Source organism: Equus caballus, chromosome 15 (genome assembly GCF_041296265.1).
Source record: "Equus caballus isolate H_3958 breed thoroughbred chromosome 15, TB-T2T, whole genome shotgun sequence".
In the NCBI taxonomy this organism is placed as follows: domain Eukaryota; kingdom Metazoa; phylum Chordata; class Mammalia; order Perissodactyla; family Equidae; genus Equus; species Equus caballus.
The window spans coordinates 37,760,491-37,767,801 of NC_091698.1; the positions used below are offsets into that span (position 1 = coordinate 37,760,491).

Genomic DNA, 7,311 nt, shown 5'->3' on the forward strand with positions numbered 1-7,311 from the left:
TTTTATGGACTATCTACTAATTAAGAAAATACTAAGGTCTCAGACCCTCTTCTAGAAAATGGGACCCTGAATATTTATATCAGCCATTTCAATTTAGCCCAAAGAAAATGATTTCCCTGAACAAACACCACTGCATTATGCATAAGGGTCACAGGGGCAAGTTGACTTCTTTTCCAAAAATGGGTCCAGTCTCTGAGGTCCTATAGCCTCCATTCCAGTGCCAAAGGTGTGAATTTACACACACACACACAATAAGGCAAGGCTTGAAATGGACTGAAACTGTTATAAGACAAACTGCTTCATTTTCTTTCTCTTTCTTGGATAATCTTTGTTCAGAATGTCCACTTTTGAGCCAGATGACATTTTGTCTTTGTGTTTCCATGCTGCAGAGACATCCACTAAGATGAACCAAAGTGGTCTCTGATTTATATTTAACTAATAATAGGCAGTCCCACAATAAGATTCCGGGTTCCAGAAAGAGCTACTAATCTTTCCAATTAAAACTGCTGGGAACTCCCTTTCTTGTTCTACATCTATTCTTCCCATCATCATTTTCACAGCTGCAAAATGGGTCTTTAGCCAATAGATGCTTCCTTCCTACGGAATGAACTTCCTGTTCGTGGTGTTTCCTATCAAATTGGCCTTTTTTTCCTTTTTCCAGATACCACTGAAACAATGGGATTGATAGAACGTGCGTATATAACAGAAAGAGGAGTAGAGAGCTCCTTGAAATTTGAAGGAAATGACCTGAGGTGATTCTTACATGCTATACAACCTAAGGAAAATAATTAATGTCCTCCTTCATTTAAAAAGGATAACAAGGGCAGGCCCGTCACCTAGTGGTTAAGTTTGGTGAGCTCCAGTTCGGTGGCCTGGTGGGCATAGACCTACACCACTCACTACTCATTGTCAGCCATGCTGTGGCAGCCGCCCACATACAAAATAGAGGAAGACTGGCACAGACGTTAGCTCAGGGACAATCTTCCTCAGCAGAATAAATAAATAAATAAGAATAATAATTCTTGATCATTTTAACTTACAATTTGCTCAAGTCAAATGAACTAACTAGACTTTTTGTTCTGCATTTTCTATAGTGAGCATTTATTAACTGATGATGAGATAAAGTGTTTCTAAGTAACTAGAGACAGCTCAAATGTAACCACCACTCAGAAGAATTCTTTACACTTTCCAACTCATCCTCAAATAATCCCACATTTTACCTCATAGAGACGTGGCGGGATCTTTGGTAATACAAACTTAGGTTTTTGTTTTGTTTTGTTTTTTGAGGAAGATTAGCCCTGAGCTAACATCTGCTGCCAATCCTCCTCTTTTTGCTGAGGAAGACTGGCCCTGAGCTAACCCCCTGTGAGTATCTTCCTCCACTTTTTATATGGGACGCCTGGCACAGCACGGCTTGTCAAGTCGTGCCAGGATCCAAACCAGCGAACCCTGGGCCACCAAATCCAAACCTGCGAACTTAACCGTTGCACCACCGGCTGGGCTGGCCACAAGCACTTCGTTCTATTTGACCCTGCCACTACACTGGGCTGTCCCAGGGCCCAGGGTGAAGTATCCATTCCAGTAAGTGTGCAGGGAGAACAAAAAGTACACTCACCTAGTTTAAAAAAGCCCAAGATGCTTTGTCCGCAATTTTAAGCAGCACCTAGGACCTGGTTCATTCCGGTTTCAAGTTCAAAGGCATCAGGTCGGTCATGTGGGTTAACAGCTAACATATTTTACAAGAACTGCTTAATCCCCAGATATGTTAGTGCTGCGTTTCTGGGGGATATGCAACTCCATCTTTGGGTGTTCTAGCAGTGCCTCACGAACAGGGATGACCCCGGGCCCCTGTTTGATATAGGTCTCAGAGTCAAGGAAAGTGATTCTTTCTATCACTGCCCAAATGATAATTCCTGGACAAAGATGTTGGCCTTGGGCATGTAGTGTCCCCTGCAAACTTCAGGGGCCATGTCGAAGTCTGAGCCGCAGCCTGAGGGCTGCCAGTATTTACTCACATTCGCATTTTTGTTGTCTTGATCGTCCTGTTTGGCTCCAAAGGCCATCCCTGCACAAACCTTGCATAGTCCAAAGTCGGACCCCTTAAGGATGGGGGTGCCAGGCCGCTCCATGATGAGCTGTGTCTACCTTTGCGTCCTTGTGCAAGATGTGGTTTGTGTGCAAGAAGGCAATGGCGCGCGTGAGCTATAGCACGAAGCTTTTCTTGGTCGGGCCTCCGGGACAGGACACACCAATTCAGTTCTCCACCTTCACAGAATTTAGGGACAAACCAGAGGCAGCAGAGGTCCTCAGCTTAATCCAGGATACCCTCTCCTTTGTGCGAGGTCTCCACCAGGCACAAGTAATGCTGCTAGCCCGCTGCGCTACGCAGCTGGCCAATTTTCCGACGCACTCCTCAAATGCACGGCGCACTCCGCCATCTGCAAGACGCACTCCTCCAAATGAATGACGCACTCCCCCATCTGCGTGATGCACTCTCCTATCTGCATGACTCATGACGCACTCCTCCAAATGCGCGACGCACTCTTCCAAAATGGTCGGAGGCACACCCCCATCTGCATGCCGCACTCCTCCAAATGCGCAATGACCTTTTCCATCTGCACGACGCGCTCCTCGGATTGCACGATGCAGTGCTCAGAATGCACGACGTTCTGATGGCACCACTTGAGACTGGTCAGGGTTTGTTCAGTGCCAGCTCCACGTGCTCCAGGGTGTCTCAGTGGATGTTCCGGACCGCCCCCGCGTGCTGAGGCATTCTCCCTCCGCCTCGTAATCCAGGCTTTCGCGCGGTGGCCCACAGGCTGTGGTGCGGCCGCTGCCGTGACAGGTGGGTCTCGCCTGGGGGCTTGGCCGCCACCGGATGTAAAGTTTCATGAAAAAATATACGTTAAATTTTAGATAAAAGACTTTTGTTTTAAAATTCACCCTTTATTAGTCATAGCTTTCATGGCAATGTGAGTGTAATTTCAATGTGAATTACAAAATCTGAGTTAGAGCTCTGCGAAGATGATTAAAATCACTGTTTCCATTTGCTTCTGTCTAGGCCCTGTTGTAGCATGAAGAATCCCACCTGCCTCATTCCTTCCTACTCGAACAGATGGATCGTAAAGGTATGGGCTCACCAAGGAACATTTAGTCTCATCCCATTGCACCTGCTGGCCGGGGGACAGATACAAAACAGCCACTCTCCAATTCTTGTACTTATAACCATACACGAGAGTGGGCTGGAGGCTTTGCTAGCCAGCTGGGTTTGTCCTTGGCTTGCTCCCAGTCATATAAAAGTAAATGTTAGTAATTGCTGACTATTAGCTATCACATGTATGCAGGTCCTAAGAACCGTATTACTTCTAGGAGTAGGTGAAGAAAATGGATCCCTAATATGCAAAATTGAGAACTATTTAAAAAAAAATTCTTCAGTTTGAACAAATGGTCAAGAAATGAGCCTTGTTTAAAGGACCATGAATCAATACAATCTATGAGATAGGAATACCTATTTTCAGGGATCCTATGCAGTTTACCCTAAGGAACATGATATGCATGTGAAAATCTATATTCATAAGTATGTTTATAGACGTTTACCGTTTGTCATGAATGATAAATGGTTGGAAATAAAATTTGTATCTATGAGGGACTGATTAAATAAACTATGGTATGTGCATACAATGAAAAACTAGGTATATATCAATAATAATGAGTAAAATTGAAATTATTGATATGTAAATTTGTCCATGATATATGTTTGACTGAAAAGGCATATTGCATGGATTGTCTATTATAATACAGTTAAGTCTTAGTTTCAAAGTGTGCATGTGTGTCTAAGTAGATATCCAGAATTCATTAAAGTGTTAATGATAGTGAAATTTTGGTGAATTTGCTTTTTTGTCTCTGCTTTCCACTATGTTATGTACATTATTTGAGTATATGTCATGTTTACCAAAAACGATAAATCTTATTTTAAAGTCATGCCAAACTACATCTCTATGAGGAACACAAACCTTTTAATTTATTCATTCATCATTTCCAAGGGCCTGATGTGTTGTAGTGGCCAGTTTCCTTATTATTCCTCAAATCTGTGATGGAAAAATGCAATAGAATAAAATATAGTAAAGCTATGAAAGACAAGTCAAATGGCTCACTAGAAACATGATCACACGCTTAGATGTCATGGCAATATTCAATTGCTATAAAAAGTATTTACAGTCTTACTCTCAATTTCTCTACTTATTTAATTGCTAACTGGTAACACACAGTTTGTGATTCAGCACAATTCTGCAGATCACACTTTGAGTACCACTGCTCCAGAAAACATGGTAGTTACCAAGGAATCAAGGAATGATATTTTAAAAAGACCATTTAATTAATGAGGATAGGCCAGTCTATGCTGAGGTTAAAAATAAACCATAAAATCTCAATTGCTTAAATTAATAAAGCATTCCTTCTCAATCATTCAGAGTCGATTGTGGTTCAAGCCATGATCCTCTACCTTATAGCTCATACCATTTGGAACACTTGGCTTCTGTGTCTTCATGACAGGGGAAGAGAGATGAAAGCAGAATATCAGTTCTTTATTGCCTCTAGCTATAAGGAATGCATATCATTACTATTCTCAGTCCATTACCAGAATTAGTCATATGGCTGCAAACTAAGTACAATTTAGGGTGAGAAATGTTGCAGAAAAAGTAGATATTTAGTGAGCACTAACTTCCTGGGTAAATTGTTCATCTAAATTACCTGACACTATCAAAATCATAAAGATTGTAAAAGAGTTGGGACTGAAACTCAGGTTTTTTCATTCCAAATTCAATATATATTTGTATCAATCTGGAGACTAGGTTATGCTGAAGTAATAAATTAATGCCCTAATCTCAAGAGTTTAGCACATGGAAATTTATTCCCTGCTCCATTTGGAGGCTCTGCAGTATCAATGTGTGTTTTACAGGGTGACAAGAGCAGGAGAGCAGAGTGCCTGGAGAAGTCATGCCTAGTCTCTGTATTCTAGCTCAAAAGAGATACTTGTCACTCTCTCTCAGAGTCAATTGGCAAGAGCTGGTCACATGGACACACCCGTGCAGGAAGACTGGGCGTTGAGGAAAAGCACGTGTATGTTTGGTAAGCAGTATATGGGTACATGGATATTCTGTCACATTCAACTAAATCAAACCAGCTCTCGCTAATTAGCTATAGTTTGGATATTTCTGCCTATCAGCTGCAGTTATGTTTAGAATGATCGAATGAGATTTGTCAAGTTCTAGTTTATCCTTTATCTTTTACCTTTCCAACTTTATATAGCTACCAAAAGCCAATTCAGCCATTTTCCCTAAATTGTTCAATCTCGTAAGAAAAAAAAATCAGTCAAAACTATCAACAGTTATTTGAAAGAGAAGAAATAGACAAATCTGTCAAACTGAAAATGTGTATAGACTTAGCCTAATATTATCTCCTTTGGTTTCCAATGATAAAAATGGAAACAGTGACATGTCTAACTGTTTCTCTCCTTTTCCATCAACTGAGAAATTGATCATTCTGTTTGCTCTAACATGGCCTAGAAAATGTGTAGGGCACCACTTGTCAGGAAACCCCTTTATTTAAGTCAGGTTGTATATGAGATTTCATCCTTGGAGAACCCTCCAAAAGAATACTCCAATGTGTATTTTAATTAGTTGAAGAGAAGAGAAAGGATGTGTCCCAGATGATTTAGACTTTCACCAGCGTGAAGCCAGGAGGAAGGACCATGTGATGTCTCAGACAACTAGGAGTGTAAGAATCAAAGCCATGTGTTAGATTTGCATTGTATTCATCACACAGGCTTGTTCTTTACCTAAAATATCCATATTTCATCAGTTAATACGAGTTCAAAAATAAAGGCAAGGTGATGTAGGAAAATGGCACCTGAAGTTGTAAATGTGACAGCACATCACATGGAATTTGTCAAGATCTTAGAAAAGAGTGTTTTGGTATGCCATCCTCCACTTATCAAAATTCTGTCTGAGGTGCCTTCCATCTGTCTTGGCAGGTATGTGGATAAAATTATCAGTTATCTATTAGCATATGTTTTGCTTCTTGGATGTTTGTTTATGGAGAAAATTAATGTAGCATGCAACTTGCAATTAGTTCTTTACTGTTAATGACAGGATCCCATAAAATGTCTTGCATTGAAATATGGAAGGTAATGGCGTTAATAAGATATACAGATGCTTAGACTCAGATTTAGAAAAGGGAAGCCAAATCAGTAGAGTTTACTGATAAAAAATTTGAGTCATTTGACAGGATCACTAGGAATTTTGCAATTGGTTACCTGTTGAGTTAACTTGAACATTAAGGAGTTATTTATGGCTAATGGCCTTGATATAATTTGGCCCTGATGGTTAAATAAGGAGCAGGTTCCTCTCTTTTACCTATTCATGTATATATAAAGTTATGGTGAGAGCTTCAGTTCATCTTCTGTTGAAAAACTGCACTGGACTTGGTTTGAAAGATAAACCTATGAGTGAAGCATGGCCCCTGGCCTCTAGGAAACTGATTATAGGAGCGATCCCTATGTATCACTGCACATTAGAAACACCTAGGAAACATTTTCAGAAACAGAGATTCCCAGGACCCTCCCATCAGCATTTCTTATAAGTTGTAATTCATTAACTCTTAAGTTAGGTCTGGGCACCTGCTGTTTTTAAAACTTTCCATCTCTGAGATAAATAGTCAGCTAACAAAAACCTGAGAATCTCCACTAATCTAGTTCCTATTGTGTTCTTGGAATGTTCTATTATCTCCATCTGAAATGTTTTCCTCTCTCTCTCCAATTTTCCGCAGCATATACAACTTTAAAAAAAGGGATGCACGTAAACATTTCTCCATGAGACTTCTCAGTTCAAAACCTCTGACAATGAATACTCCTGATTGTTGTCTCATTCTCTGATGATAGAAAGGCATATGTGCAAATAAGTAGGCCTTTCTATGGATTTTCCTATTCCATACATTTTATATAATTATAACCATACAGTATGTGTCCTTTTTTGTCTGGGCCTCTTTCACTGTGCCTAATTTTTTGAAGGTTCATCCATGTAGTAGCATAAGTCAGTACTGTATTCTCTTCCGTATAGCTGAATAATATTCCGTTGTATGGATATATTACAGTTTGCTTAGCCCTTCAGCTGTTGATAAATGTTTGGGTTGTTTCCACATTCTGTCTATTATGAGTAATGGTTTTATGTATATGAACATTTATGTACAAGTGTTTTATGTGGGCATATGTTTTCAAATCTCAGGTATGTGCCTAGGAGAAGAATTGCTGGGTCA

The 7,311-nt window shown here is 40.3% G+C and overlaps 1 pseudogene; it reads right to left on the bottom strand.

Annotated features, from left to right (window-relative positions):
- Positions 1-1,652: 1,652 nt before the first annotated feature.
- On the bottom strand, positions 1,653-2,514 carry LOC100068064 (serine/threonine-protein kinase 35 pseudogene; annotated as a pseudogene).
- Positions 2,515-7,311: the final 4,797 nt, after the last annotated feature.